The sequence below is a fragment of the Ovis aries genome, chromosome 13, assembly GCF_016772045.2.
Source record: "Ovis aries strain OAR_USU_Benz2616 breed Rambouillet chromosome 13, ARS-UI_Ramb_v3.0, whole genome shotgun sequence".
Lineage (NCBI taxonomy): Eukaryota > Metazoa > Chordata > Mammalia > Artiodactyla > Bovidae > Ovis > Ovis aries.
This window is the reverse complement of record NC_056066.1, coordinates 6,389,983-6,406,344: the sequence shown is the minus strand read 5'-3', so window position 1 is coordinate 6,406,344 and position 16,362 is coordinate 6,389,983. Positions and strand designations below refer to the sequence as shown.

At 42.5% G+C, this 16,362-nt stretch overlaps 1 pseudogene; it reads left to right on the top strand.

Annotated features, from left to right (window-relative positions):
- Positions 1–12,974: 12,974 nt before the first annotated feature.
- On the top strand, positions 12,975–14,059 carry LOC101105094 (ribose-phosphate pyrophosphokinase 1-like; annotated as a pseudogene).
- The last annotated feature ends 2,303 nt before the right edge of the window (positions 14,060–16,362 follow it).

Sequence of the window (16,362 nt, the reverse complement as noted above, 5' to 3'; positions counted from 1 at the left end):
TTGCCAAGAAAATGCACTGGTCATAGCAAACACCTTCTTCCAACAACACAAGAGAAGACTCTACACATGGACATCACCCAGTGGTCAACACCGAAATCAGACTGATTATATTCTCTGCAGCCAAAGATGGAGAAGCTCTATACAGTCAACAAAAACAAGACCAGGAGCTGACTGTGGCTCAGATCATGAACTCCTGATTGCCAAATTCAGACTTAAATCGAAGAAAGTAAGGAAAACTGCTAGACCATTCAGGTATGACCTCAATCAAATCCCTTATGATTATACAGTGGAAGTGAGAAATAGATTTAAGGGCCTAGATCTGATAGATAAAGTGCCTGATGAACTATGGACTGAGGTCCATGACATTGTACAGGAGACAGGGATCAAGACCATCCCTATGGAAAAGAAATGCAAAAAGCAAAATGGCTGTCTGGGGAGGACTTACAAACAGCTGTGGAAAGAAGAGAAGTGAAAAGCAAAGGAGAAAAGGAAAGATATAAACATCTGAATGCAGAGTTCCAAAGAATAGCAAGAAGAGATAAGAAAGCCTTCCTCAGTGATCCATGCAAAAAAAAAAAAAAAAAAAAAAGAGGAAAACAACAGAATGGGAAAGACTAGAGATCTCTTCAAGAAAATTAGAGATACCAAGGGAACATTTCATGCAAAGATGGGCTCAATAAAGGACAGAAATGGTATGGACCTAACAGAAGCAGAAGATATTAAGAAGAGGTGGCAAGAATACACAGAAGAACTGTACAAAAAGATCTTCATGACCTGGATAATCATGATGGTGTGATCAGTCATCTAGAGCCAGACATCCTGGAATGTGAAGTCAAGTGGGCTTTAGAAAGCATCACTACGAACAAAGCTAGTGGAGGTGATGGCATTCCAGTTGAGCTATTTCAAATCCTGAAAGATGATGCTGTGAAAGTGCTGCACTCAATATGCCAGCACATTTGGAAAACTCAGCAGGGGCCACAGGACTGGAAAAGGTCACTTTTCATTCCAATCCCAAAGAAAGGCAATGCAAAAGAATGCTCAAACTACTGCACAATTGCACTCATCTCACATGCTAGTAAACTAATGCTCAAAATTCTCCAAGCCAGGCTTCAGCAATACATGAACCGTGAACTTCCTGATGTTCAAGCTAGTTTTAGAAAAGGCAGAGGAATTAGAGATCAAGTTGCCAACATCCACTGGATCATGGAAAAAGCAAGAGAGTTCCAGAAAAACATCTATTTCTGCTTCATTGACTATGCCAAAGCCTTTGACTGCGTTGATCACAATAAATTGTGGAAAATTCTTAGAGAGATGGGAATACAAGATCACCTGACCTGCCTCTTGAGAAACCTGTATGCAGGTCAGGAAGCAACAGTTAGAACTGGACATGGAACAACAGACTGGTTCCAAATAGGAAAAGGAGTACATCAAGGGTGTATATTGTCACCTTGCTTATTTAACTTATATGCAGAGTACATCACGAGAAATGCCAGACTGGAAGAAACATAAGTGGAAATCAAGATTGCCGGGAGAAATATCAATAACTCAGATAGGCAGATGACATCACCCTTATGGCAGAAAATGAAGAGGAACTAAAAGCCTCTTGATGAAAGTGAAAGAGGAGAGTGAAAAAGTTGGCTTAAAGCTCAACATTCAGAAAACGAAGATCATGGCATCCGGTCCCATCACTTCATGGCAAATAGATGGGGAAACAGTGGAAACAGTGTCAGACTTTATTTTTTTGTGCTCCAAAATCACTGCAGATGGTGACTGAAGCCATGAAATTAAAAGGCACTTACCTTGGAAGAAAAGTTATGACCAACCAAGATAGCATATTCAAAAGCAGAGACATTACTTAGCCAACTGAGGTCCGTCTAGTCAAGGCTATGGTTTTTCCTGTGGTCATGTATGGATGTGAGAGTTGGACTGTGAAGAAGGCTGAGTGCCGAAGAACTGATGCTTTTGAACTGTGGTGCTGGAGAAGACTCTTGAGCTCCCTTGGATTGCAAGGGGATGCAACCAGTCCATTCTGAAAGAGATCAGCCCTGGGATTTCTTTGGAAGGAATGATGCTAAATCTGAAACTCCAGTACTTTGGCCACCTCATGCAAAGAGTTGACTCATTGGAAAAGACTTTGATGCGGGAAGGGATTGGGGGTAGGAGGAGAAGGGGACGACAGAGAATGAGATGGCTGGATGGCATCACTGACTCGATGGTCGTGAATCTGAGTGAACTCCAGGAGTTGGTGACGGACAGGGAGGCCTGGCTTGCTGTGATTCATGGGGTCTCAAAGAGTCAGACACGACTGAGCGACTCAACTGAACTGAACTGATGCTCCCTAAATCAACATGTTAAAATTCAGATTCCCAGAGGAGAAACTATTAGCTGGTGAGGCTGTTGCGAGATGATTATGTCAGAAGGGCGGAACCCTTGTGGTGGGATTAGTGCCCTTATAAGAAGCCCAGGAATGTCCCTTGGTCCTTCAGCCCTGAGGTGTTACATCAGAAAGGTGGCTGTCTAGTGTGCAAACTCTCACCAGACACCAAGTCTTCTGGTGCCTTGATCTTTGACTTCTCAGCCTCCAGAACTGAGAGAAATAAATTTCTGTTGTTTAATGGGGCACTTAATTTATAGTATTTTGTTAAAGCAACACAAATGGGTTAAAGAATCAATCACTAAAACACAAACTAAATATTGAGTATAAATAACTAGATTTGCTTTAGATCAACCAGTAAACTCAACGAATGTTTGAATAACTACTGTATATTGGGCCATTTGCTAAGCCTTTTCATACAACAATGAACAAGACAGTTATAATTTCTACCCTCACAAGGAAGCAGTTAGCAGCACCTTGCATATCTTCTATTCAAGAGATCTCTTAACTGAAGACTAAAGTAAACCTGCCCATTAGTGTATTAAAGGCAAAAATCTAAGTACTTAATTGATGGCCTTGTGGTATTTCCTAAAGGGACTTTTTTTTTTTTTTTTTGGTCCATTTGCAAGCTTCTAAGGGTAGGCAAGAAAGGGGTGTTCAGAGGCTTAGTAGTGTGTTCTGAAAAAGTTCTGGGAGCTATTGAGAAATGGAAAGTTGGTAGAAAATGGAGGAAACAAACAAAACAAATGGTCAGAAGTATATGGTATCTGGTAATCCATTAATTCTCAGTGATTTGGTCTTTAATTTTATAATAGAGGATGATACTGATGCAAAAAATAAAATTCCAACATGCTACGGGACTTCTCTAAAGCCACAGAAGTATGTTTTGAATTCTAGAATTTCTGGGTGCAGAGTGACTCTCAGATAGGACGTCTCTCCATCAACTGTTATCCTGAAAATCATCAACCACCAAATAAAGATGTAACAGAAATTTTTATGATTGGGGAAATTTGATTGAATTGGCCAAATAATAGCAAACTATTTTATTTAGCCTTTCTGACCACTCAATTCAGTTCAGTTTAGTCGCTCAGTCGTGTCTGACTCTGGACCCCATGAATCGCAGCACGCCAGGCCTCCCTGCCCATCACCAACTCCCGGAGTTCACTCGGACTCATGTCCATCGAGTCAGTGATGCCATCCAGCCATCTCATTCTCTGTCATCCCCTTCTCCTCCTACCCCCAATCCCTTCCAGCATCAAAGTCTTTTCCAATGAGTCAACTCTGCATGAGGTGGCCAAAGTACTGGAATTTCAGATTTAGCATCATTCCTTCCAAAGAAATCCCAGGGCTGATTTCCTTCAGAATGGACTGGTTGCATCTCCTTGCAGTCCAAGGGACTCTCAAGAGTCCTCCCCAACACCACAGTTCAAAAGCATCAATACTTCGGTGCTCAGCTTTCTTCGCAGACCAACTCTCACATCCATACATGACCACAGGAAAAACCATAGCCTTGACTAGACGGACCTTTGTTGGCAAAGTAATGTCTCTACCCTTCAACATGCTATCTAGGTTGGTCATAACTTTTCTTCCAAGGAGTAAGTGTCTTTTAATTTCATGGCTGCATTCACCATCTGCAGTGATTTTGGAGCACAAAAAAATAAAGTCTGACACTGTTTCCACTGTTTCCCCATCTATTTGCCATGAAGTGATGGGACTGGATGCCATGATCTTCGTTTTCTGAATGTTAAGCTTTAAGCCAACTTTTTCACTCTCCTCTTTCACTTTCATCAAGAGGCTTTTTAGTTCCTCTTCACTTTCGACCATAAGGGTGATGTCACCTGCATATCTGAGGTTATTGATATTTCTCTTGGCAATCTTGATTCCAGCTTGTGATTCTTCCAGTCCAGCGTTTCTCATGATGTACTCTGCATATAAGTTAAATAAGCAGGGTGACAATATACAGCTTTGACGTACTCCTTTTCCTATTTAGAACCAGTCTGTTGTTCCATGTCCAGTTCTAACTGTTGCTTCCTGACCTGCATGCAAATTTCTCAAGAGGCAGGTCAGGTGGTCTGGCAGTCTCATCTTTTGAAGAATTTTCCACAGTTTTTTGTGATCCACACAGTCAAAGGCTTTGGCATAATCAATAAAGCAGAAATAGATGTTTTCCTGGAACTCTCTTGCTTTTCCATGATCCAGTGGATGTTGGCAACTTGATCTCTGATTCCTCTGCCTTTTCTAAAACCAGCTTGAACATCAGGAAGTTTAACGGTTAACGTATTGCTGAAGCCTGGCTTGGAGAATTTTGAACATTACTTTACTAGCATGTGAGAGTAGTGCAATTGTGTGGTAGTTTGAACATTCTTTAGCATTGCCTTTCTTTGGGATTGGAATGAAAAGTGACCTTTTTCAGTCCTGTGGCCACTGCTGAGTTTTCCAAATTTGCTGGCATATTGAGTGCAGCACTTTCACAGCATCATCTTTCAGGATGTGAAATAGCTCAACTGGAATTCCATCACCTCCACTAGCTTTGTTCGTAGTGATGCTTTCTAAAGCCCACTTGACTTCACATTCTAGGATGTCTGGCCCGAGGTGCGTGATCACACCAACATGATTATCTGGGTCATAAAGATATTTTTTGTACAGTTCTTCTGTGTCTTCTTACCACCTCTTCTTAATATCTTCTGCTTCTGTTAGGTCCATACCATTTCTGTCCTTTATTGAGCCCATCTTTGCATGAAATGTTCCCTTGGTTTCTCTAATTTTCTTGAAGAGATCTCTAGTCTTTCCCATTCTGTTGTTTTCCCCTATTTCTTTGCACGGATCACTGAGGAAGGCTTTCTTATCTCTCCTTGCTATTCTTTGGAACTCTGCATTCAGATGTTTATATCTTTCCTTTTCTCCTTTGCTTTTCGCTTCTCTTCTTTCCACAGCTGTTTGTAAGGCCTCCCCAGACAGCCATTTTGCTTTTTGCATTTCTTTTCCATAGGGATTGTCTTGATCCCTGTCTCCTGTACAATGTCATGGACCTCAGTCCATAGTTCATCAGGCACTTTATCTATCAGATCTAGGCCCTTAAATCTATTTCTCACTTCAGGTCATACCTGAATGGTCTAGCAGTTTTCCTTACTTTCTTCGATTTAAGTCTGAATTTGGCAATCAGGAGTTCATGATCTGAGCCACAGTCAGCTCCTGGTCTTGTTTTTGTTGACTGTATAGAGCTTCTCCATCTTTGGCTGCAGAGAATATAATCAGTCTGATTTCGGTGTTGACCACTGGGTGATGTCCATGTGTAGAGTCTTCTCTTGTGTTGTTGGAAGAAGGTGTTTGCTATGACCAGTGCATTTTCTTGGCAAAGCTCTATTATTCTTGCCCTGCTTCATTCCATATTCCAAGGCCAAATATGCCTGTTATTCCGGGTGTTTCTTGACTTCCTACTTTTGCATTCCAGTCCCCTTAATGAAAAAGACATCTTTTTTGGGTGTTAGTTCTAAAAGGTCTTGTAGGTCTTCATAGCACTGTTCAACTTCAGCTTCTTCAGTGTTACTGGTTGGGGCATAGACTTGGATCACTGTGATATTGAATGGATTGCTTTGGAAACAAACAGAGATTATTCAGAACTGAATTGAATAATATGTGATTGATGTATGCTGAGTAGGCTAAATTGTCAAAGGAACAATGCCATTTACAAACTTTAGTAAAGCACTATCTTCAAACATTTAAAACTTAATTTAATACCTTTAAAATTTAAAACATAAAACACTTTTATTTTATTTTGAATACTTTCAATGGCTATTGGGGAAACTTTTAGCCTAAGCAAGCAAAACCTAGCCAAGCACAAACATGAATGATATAATTTTAACACATTTAAAATATACTTATATGGCAAATCAAGTTCTTCTCAATGTCTTAAAACTGTCTATAAAACACTTAATATTCTATTATGTATACTAACTTAATGATTATAGATTCTTTAGCTCATTCACACACATAGATTATTCCTAATCTTAATAGACAAGAATTAATACTATGGGTTGATTTTCTTTATCATGCCCCTATTCAATTCAATATTCCCAGGATTGGAAGTGCAATCACCTGACTTTAAGGAACAAGTGTACCCTCTTGGGGAAGTTGAGGTTCCTGATATCATTCCTAAGGCGAAAGAGAATCAACAGGTGTGAGTGCGCCCAGGGCCTTGGAATCAGGGAGAGCTGACTCAGGTCCCCAGGCGCTGGCTGGCCCCATATTTTGCAATTGTGTCATCAGGGAGCTCTGAGTTCAGACTGTGCAGCGATCTGCTCTTACCTGCTTATCTAGGAAGAGTGAGTTCTGGATCCCCCACCGCTCACCTCTTTATGGTCACATTGCTCCTTGCCATGTTTCCACATTGTGCTTAGTCTCTCCCTCGTGCCTGACTCTATGGCCTGCAGCCCCCCGGGCTCCTCTGCCCATGGGATTCTCCAGGCGACAACACTGGAGTGGGTTGCCATGCCCTCCTCTAGGGGAACTTCCCAATCCAGGATCAAAGCCAGGTCTCCTGCACCGCAGGTGGATTCTCTACCATCTGAACCACCAGCGAATTTAAAATAATCTAAAGTAATTTTACAGCATCTTGGTGGATCCTGTTTCTTCTCATACAGCTGTTCCACTGTGTGCTTAGACCCAGCTCTTTGGCAGCTGCAATGATGATTTTAGTCCTGCTTTCCTGTATTGCTGTTCCTTGGACATCAAGTTCCTTCATTAGCTCATGTATTAATAAGTTCAGTGCATTTAATAAAGCAGAGCTGTGATAATCTAATCACTGATTGCTCCTTTAGATCTTCTACAGCCTCAGTTCTCATTGTCAGGCTTCTGTGGGCATAGGGAACCAGACTGAATATATATCAAATGATGTCAAAATGTGGATTTTTAAAACTTAGATCATTAAGATAAGCTTATTTCAAGTTTATTTCATTTTTAGTTTAAAAATAAAACTCCACAACCATGTTATAGGACAACATTTTAATAAAGTTTTATTTTGTTACCTCTCTGATGGTTGAAATAAGATGGATTTTATATACATGAAGCCCATTTATCCTGTATCAAAGAGTTCTAGTAATAACGAACCTCTGAGATGGGTCTATTAGACGCAGTTCAATTAGATTTCCTTCAAATTAATGATTGCCTAAATAGGCCAATCACTGTTCCTGGCTCTTAGGAAATAAAGATGAATTTGACTTAATCAGAACCTTCAAAGAATCATGGGCAAGAGAGACACATCAAGAGCTCTAGCCCAATAAGGGTGTGTATGTGGGGGTTGGGGTGGGGGGGGTGTGGGGGCTAGTTCGGGAAAACCAGGGAGCATAGATCAGGGAGCAGCTGATTTTGCCAAGTCATGGAAAACCACACATCAAAGGCAGGATTTGAAAGAGACTTGGAACATGAATGGGAGAGGATCAGGAGATAAGATGGGGAAAGAAGGTTTCAGGCAGAGGGAGTGGCATGAATGTGCAAATGTAAGGCGTGCATAGGGAAATAGATGAGAAAAGAGACTTTGTATGTGTGAGGAGAGACAGGTCAACTTTCTCCAAGGGAGACGGGGCGTCTGGAGTCCTCTTTGAATGGCAGATGCGACAAGGAGCTGGGAGAGCAGGAGGAAGGGGTGAAGGCAGGCGGCCAGAGGACACCTCACAGCTCGCTTTCTAAAAATAAAATCTTTTATTGAAGTGGAGGTAGAGCTGATTTACAATGTTGTGTTAATTTCTACTGCAGAGCAAAGTGGTTTAGTTAGGCATACATATATATATTTATATGCATTCTTTGTCATATTCTTTTCCATTATGTTTTATTATAGGGTATTGAATATAGTTCCCTGGGCTATACAGTAGGACCTTGCTGTTTATCCATCCTATATATACTTTATTTGCATTTGCTAACCTCAAACTCCCATTCCAAACTCCCAAACCTTCCCAACCCCCTTGGCAACGGAAAGTCTGTTTTCTCTGTAAGTCGGTCTGTTTCTGCTTTACAGATTAGTTCATCTGAACCATAGTTTAGATTCCACATTTAAACCGTATCATATGACATTTGTCTTTCCCTAACTTTCTTCACTTACTCCCATAATCTCTAGTTCAGTCAGTCAATCAGTTCAGGTGCTCAGTCGTGTCTGATGCTTTGCAACCCCATGAACCGCAGCACGCCAGGCCTCCCTGTCCATCACCAACTCTGGCGTTTACTCGAACTCATGTCCATTGAGTCAGTGTTGCCATCCAACCATCGCATCCTCTGTCCTCATCCCATTCTCCTTCTGCCCTCAGTCTTGCCCAGCATCAGGGCAATGAGTCAGCTCTTTGCATCAAGTTGCCAAAGTATTGGAGTTTCAGCTTCACCATCAGTCCTTCCAATGAACACCCAGGACTGATCGCCTTTAGGAAGGACTGGTTGGATCTCCTTGAAGTCCAAGGGACTCTCAAGAGTCTTCTCCAACACCACAGTTCAAAAGCATCAATTCTTCGGCCCTCAGTTTTCTTTATAGTCCAACTCTCACATCCATACATGACTACTGGAAAAACCATAGCCTTGACTAGACGGAGCTTTGTTGGTAAAGTAATGTCTCTGCTTTTGAATATGCTCTCTACGTTGGTCATAACTTTCCTTCCAAGGAGTAAGTGTCTTTTAATTTCATGGCTGCAGCCACCATCTGCAGTGATTTTGTAGCCCCCCAAAATAGTCTGCCACTGTTTCCACTGTTTCTCCATCTATTTGCCATGAAGTGATGGGACCAGATGCCATTATCTTCGTTTTCTGAATGTTGAGCTTTAAGCCAAATTTTTCACTCTCCTCTTTCACTTTCATCAAGAGGCTTTTGAGTTCCTCTTCACTTTCTGCCATAACGGTGGTGTCATCTGCATATCTGAGGTTATTGATATTTCTCCCGGCAATCTTGATTCCAGCCTGTGCTTCCTCCAGCCCAGTGTTTCTCATGATGTACTCTTCATATAAGTTAAATAAGCACGGTGACAAAATACAGCCTTGATGTACTCCTTTTCCTATTTGGAACCAGTCTGTGGGTCTGTGTCCAGTTCTAACTGTTGCTTCCTGACCTGCATACAGATTTTTCAAGAGGCAGGTCTGGTGGTCTGGTATTCCCATCTCTTTCAGAATTTTCCACAGTTTATTGTGATCCACACAGTCAAAGGCTTTGGCATAGTCAATAAGGCAGAATAAATCTCTATATCAGGGGTCTCCAAACACTGGGATCTAATGCCTGATGACCTCAGGTGGAGCTGATGTAATAATAATAGAAATACAGTGTGCAATAAATGTAAAATGCTTGAATCACCCCAAAACCATCCCCAGCCTGAGTCTGAGGAAAAATTGTCTTCCACGACACAGGTCCCTGGTACCAAAAAGGTTAGGGACTGCTGCTTAGGTCCGTTCATGTTGCTGCAAATGGCATTATTTCACATTTTTTACAGCTGAGTGGTATGCCAGTGTATGTATGCACCACAGCCTCTTTATCCATTCATCTGTCAGCAGGCATCTAGCTGGTTTCCACGTCTTGGCTGTTGTGAATTATCCTGCCATAAACATATAGGTGCATGTACCTTTGTAAACTATAGTTCTATCCAGATAGATGCCCAGGGAGGGGATTGCTTACAGCATTCTTGATATCCTCTGCTCCCCAAGGGAGTGGGAGGAAATCTGGATACTTCTGTGGGTTCCAAGCAGGGCTGAGAAGCAACTGTGAAGTCGTTAGTACCTTCAAGGCTGCCAGGAAATCCAGGAGGCTGTTAGTGAGTACCCAGAATGGCTAGAAAGGGACTGCTGCTGTGTCCTGGAGGCTAGTCAGCAGCAGGCTGCCTGGAAGTGTGTGTTGGTGCCAGAGAACATCCAGCACACCACTGGGGAAGCCCCGTGCTTCCCTGTTGCAGAGAGTTAGACTGAGCAGACAGCACGGCAGGCCGGACGTGGAAACCCAGGAGAACGGAAAGAAGGTTGCTCACTTTCTGCTCCTTCCAGAGTGGGCTATTAGGACAGAGAGAGAGAGGGACAAGGGGAAAACACATGAGCAAGCTGGAAACTTGTCACCAAACTGGAAATCGGAATTGACCAAGAAGTCACTGAAATTCTCAGAGAAACCCCAGAAAGTGGCTGCATTAATTTATCTGCTCTCTGATGGAAACTGCTACTTTTAACCAAGGTCAAGTGAAGTGTAGTTCTGACGGATCTGGGTTTAGCACACCACTATGATTGAGAAAGTCAAGAATAACATATTTATCACTACCTACCTTTGCTTCCCTAGTGGCTTCCCTGGTGGCTCAGACAGTGAAGAATCTGCCTGCAATTCAGGAGACCCAGGTTTGATCCCTAGCTCAGGAAGATCCCCTGGTGGAGAAAATGGCAACCTACTGTAGCATTCTTGCCTGAAGAACTTCATGGACAGAGGAGCCTGGAGGGCTATATTCCATGGGGTTGCAAAGAGTCAGACACGACTGAGCGATTAAATATACATGCACCTTTGCCTGAAGGCTTCCCAGGTGGTGCTAGTGGTAAAGAATTTGCCTGTTAATGCAGGAGATGCGAGAGATGAGGGTTTGATCCCTGAGTCTGGAAGATCCCCTGGGGTAGGAAATGGCCACCCACTCCAGTAATCTTGCCTGAAAGATCCCATGGACAAGAGGGACCTGGTGGGCTACAGTCCATGGGGTCACAAAGAGTCAGACACAGCTGAGCATGCACACACACACCTTTGCTTGAAGCAAGTCATACCCACCATTGCAGATGTAGTCACTGCTTCTGGCTTCCAACAGACAGTCCTTCGATCTGCCAGCTGCTTCCTGCATCTCTCTGTGCCTGAGCAGGTTGTCTGACCACAGTGTGTGTTCCGCTTGTGCAACGAGGCCAGATGTGCTGGGGAGTCACATCCCTGGGAGCAATCGTCAGCCAACGAGGGCAAGGAGCTGTCTATAAAAGCCCCATACTTTTCTTCTCTATGGGATGATTCTGAGGGGTGTTCACAGTCTCTCTAGAGTCCCAGAGGGATTGTGCCCCTTTCCCTCTGACAGTAACCCTCATGTGAAAGCATCTATTGTTAGCTTTCCTCCTTTCCTGGTTTTACCTATCATTCTTCTTGAAAACACCCCCAAATGAACCGCTTGCATCCGAATCCTTGTCTCAGAGTCTATTTGGGGGAAACCTAAACAAAGACAAACAGGGCCCAGTTAGTTGATCAGAGATCCGACTGGATCTTTTGAGCTATGACATCAGATTGCCCTGAATATTAGGAGAGATAGCATGTGAAAAACCTCAATACGTTCATTGAGTAAAATGTCAATAAATTTGGGAGAGAGACAGGAAAGCTCTGTTCTTGTGCTTCCTACAGGAAATGTTTGTCAGATATTTGTGAGAAGGTCTCTACACCCTAGTCAGGGGAAGGAAAGCCATGCAATTTGAGTTACAATATCATAAAAGCCCTCATTTGAATGAAGAGCAAGCTCCACAGATTCTTGTAGCATGTATTTTATTTGGAGAAAAAGTAAAATGGATTTATCCTCTCTTTAAAGCTTTCCTGGGCAGAGATCCTGCTTTTAGCTTCCAAGGGATGATAAATGGAAATTATGTGCTCAGTGTCTTTATTAGTTTTCTATTTCTGCTGTAATAAATTATCAAAGACTCGGCTAAAACAGCACAGATTCATCACCTTGCAGTTCTGTAAGTCAGGACTCTGACATGGCTCTCACTGGGCTAAAATCAAGGTATCAGCAGGGATTGACATATATGTACACACACACAATTGATACTATATATAAGATGGATAACTAATGAGATCCTGCTGTATAGCTCATTGCTCTGTGATGAACTAGGTGGGAAGGAAATCCAGAAAAGAGGGGTGTGTGTGTATACTTATAGTGATTTATTTTGCCTTATAGTGGAAAATAACACAGCATTGTAAAGCAAATATACTCCAGTAAAAATTAATTTTTGAAAATAGGTATCAGAGGCTCTAGAGAGAATCTGTTTCCCTGGCTTTTCGAGCTCCTAGGGGCCATCCGTGTTCCTTGGCTTATGGCCCCCTTCCTCCACCTCAAAGCCAGCAATATGGCATCTCTGACTGACTACAGCTGGGAAGGTTCTCTGCTTTCAAGAAGTCATGTGATTAGATTGTGATGATCTGGATACTCCAAGATAATGTCAGAATAATTTCAATCACTTCATAAAATCCTTTTTGCTGTGTTCGATAACATTTACAAGTTCCAGGGATGATGGTATGGACATCTTTGGGTGGCCATTACGCTGCCTACCACAGTACCTATAACTACTAACTTGAAATAGATAAGAAAGAAAAAAAATCACAGAGTGTATCTTTAGTTTATTGTTTTTAGTTTTGAAGGAATACAGTAAATGCATATTTTTAAAGGCTTCCATAGGTTCATTCTCAAATTGACTATCCCAAACTACTTTGGGGAATTTTTTTAAAAATTGCAATCTAATATTCATACACCAAAGAACACTGAAGATGGTGGAGTAGAAATGTGAGTGCTTAGTACTGAGTCTCTCCAGGTCTCAGTGGCAGCAGCAGTGATCGTTAAGCAAAGAGAGCCTAGGGTAGTTGGCCAAGATGCCGAAAATCTTCAGCGGCAGCTCCCTCCAGGACCTATCCCAGAAGATTGCCGACCACCTGGGCCTGGAACCAGGCAAGGTGGTGACTAAGAAATTTAGCAACCAGGAGACCTGTGTGGAGATTGGAGAAAGTGTTTGTGGAGAGGATGTCTACATTGGTCAGAGTGGCTGTGGTGAAATCAATGACAATCTCATGGAACTTTTGATTATGATTAACGCCTGCAAGATTGCTTCAGCCAGCCGGGTTACTGCAGTCATCCTGTGCTTCCCTTATGCCCGGCAGGATAAGAAGGATAAGAGCCGGGCTCCAATCTCAGCCAAGCTGGTTGCATCGCCCTGATGTCCCGAGGACTCTCAAGAGTCTTCTCCAGGACCATAATTCAAAAGCATCGATTCTTCAGCACTCACCCTAACTCTCTCAATCTGTAGCAGGCAGGCGCAGATCATATTATCACCATGGATCTTCATGCTTCTCAAATTCAGGGCTTTTTTGATATCCCAGTCGACAATTTGTATGCAGAGCCAGCGGTCCTTAAGTGGATAAGGGAGAACATCTCTGAGTGGAGGAACTGCACAATTGTCTCACCTGATGCTGGAAGAGCAAAGAGAGTGACTTCCATCGCAGACCGGTTGAATGTGGACTTTGCCTTGATTCACAAAGAACGGAAGAAGGCCAATGAAGTGGACCGCATGGTGCTCGTAGGGGACGTGAAGGACCGTGTGCCATCCTCGTGGATGACATGGCTGACACTTGTGGCGCAATCTGCCAGGCAGCTGACAAGCTTCTCTCCGCTGGAGCCACCAGGGTTTATGCTGTCCTGACTCATGGAATCTTTCCTGGCCCAGCCGTTTCTCGCATTAATGATGCATGCTTTGAAGCAGTAGTAGTCACCAATACCATACCTCAGGAGGATAAGATGAAGCATTGCTCCAAAATACAGGTGACCGACATCTCCATGATCCTCGAGGAAGCCATCAGGAGAACTCACAATGGAGAATCCGTCTCCTATCGGTTCAGCCATGTCCCTTTATAATAGAATAACTCCTGAGGCTTTTCAAAAATAAAGTGAGCCCCACCCCTTGTTTATTTCTTTGGTATTTGATGAAAAATCCAGCAGAAGACCCAGCTTGTTGCAGTGTAGTTCTCTACATCCCACATCAGTTATATGAGTGATACTACTATTGTGTTGGCCAAAAAGTTCATTTGGGTTGTTCCTTAACAGCTTATGGGAAAACCTGAATGAACTTCTTGGTCAACCCAATACGTTAGAGAAATATAGAGTGACAGTAGCCGCTGGGATTTTCTACCTGTATTGTCTCATCCTGGCTTCTTTGATCTTGTGAGCCTTGCAGCTTTAACTGTTCAGCTTCTACAAGATGTCGGACTTTGGAAAGCTTTGTGTAGAGTGTCCAAATATGTTTGGGGAAGCTCAGACTACTTTGCATGTGAATGCTTCAGCACCCCACCCCACCCCCCGCCACCCCACAATGTATGATAAGTTCTCTAAAGTCTGTACTAAATTATGCAAGAACCTAGGGCAACCTGAACCCAGATCTGGTTGCTGAGCCCCTGTAAGGCTGGAGAAGCCCTAGGGCAGGAGCCTGAGGGGAAGCAACCCACCATAGAGCAAATGATTCTTGGGAGGAAAAAGCCTGATCCATCACCCTTTGCTTGGATTCTGTCACTTGGATTCTTTTTTGTCCCTATTCCTTTCCATTTGGCCTGATCTTCTTTTCCTGCCCAAATATCCACTTGGTCCCAAGTGATTGTTGTGCCATAGTTTTCTGGAAAGCAGACTCAATTCCTGCTCTAAGATCTGTAACATTAACATGAGATGATTCTGCTGTAGCTTAATCTTCCTTAGCCCACTACCACTGCGGTAGTAGGTTTTAGGTGGTGGTGTAGCGCCTTTTGATTAATTTAACTGTTTATCATCTTTCTTCTTTGGATCTGTTTGGCCTCTCAAATGACCTGAGATTTCTGTTTTAAAAAAGTTGATATTACTATCTCTTGTTGAAGAAACTAATAAAGTTATCTCTTTGATTGTGGGTCTAAAAAAAAAAAGAACACTTCAATAAGTGAACTTCTCTGGAAACGACAATCAGATCAAGAAACAGGACATGTCTAGCATGCAGACCTCTTCTCATGCTCTCCACACTCGCATTCCCTTCTCTCCCACAGAAAACAGTGTCTCCATTTCCATATCACAGATTTGCTCTGCCTCTAAATCTGATACAGAGAGAATTATACAGAATATATTCTTTTGTGTCTGCTTCCTTCAGTCATTCATTGCCTTAAGAGACTTTCCTTTTGTACCAATAACTTGCTCATTCTCACTTGTATAGAGTTTCAATTTCATGAACATACCACCATTTATTTATTCATTACATGGTGGCCATTTGGATTGTTTTAACTAATGTTGCCACTGTGAATTTTCCAGTGTAGCTCTCTGTAACCATATACATACATTAATGTTGAGTATCTATGGAATGGAATCAATGGGACATAAAGTGTGCACATACTCATCTTTGGATGATATTGACAAGTATTCCAGGTGTTTGGACCATGAGCATTCTAGGTGTTCTACATCCTTAGCAACATTCAGTATTGTCAGTCTTTTAAATGTGTTAACCTCTCGGGTGAGTGCATAGTGATATCTCATTAAGATTTGTTTGTTGTTGTTCTTTTTTTTTTTTTTAAGGTAGAATTTACAGATAGTTCAATACACAGATCTTAAGGGTTTGAATGGTTTTTTTCAAACTCTAAGCTTTGTTTGAACAATTCAATGAATTCAGTGAATTTTATCAAGGGCTGAAGGGCTGCCCGGGTGGCTCAGTGGAAAAGAATCTGCCTGCAAATACAGGAGATGCAGGAAATGTGGGTTTGATCCCTGGGTCAGAAAGATCCCCTGGAGAAGGAAATGGCAACCCTCTCCAGTATTCTTGCCTGGGAAATCCCTTGGACAGAGAAGCCTGGTGGGCTGCAGTCCATAGGGTCGCAAAGAGTCAGAAGTGACTGAGCGACTGCACACAAGGTTCTTTGAACTTTAAGATTCCAATTTGTGTGTTTTTTTTTATCAAGAGGGTTTTGGGAGAATTAAATGTCTTGTGATTGAAGAGGGAAAACTGTGTTTACTTTAAGCTCTTAACCCACTCCTTCTAGTGCTAAGTGTAATATAAAGGCATAAGCAAGCATCCAATCAAGCTTGTGAACCATTGGACTGACTGAGTCAGAACATGTTATTCATTTCACAGGCCATTTACCTTCAGACCTGAGGGGACACTTGTCCTAGGAAAGGGAAGGGAGAGACTCAGAAACATTACATAGTAACCAGGCATCACGAGCGTTTGCCTATTTGTCTCCAAGCTCTTGGATATGGTGCCAA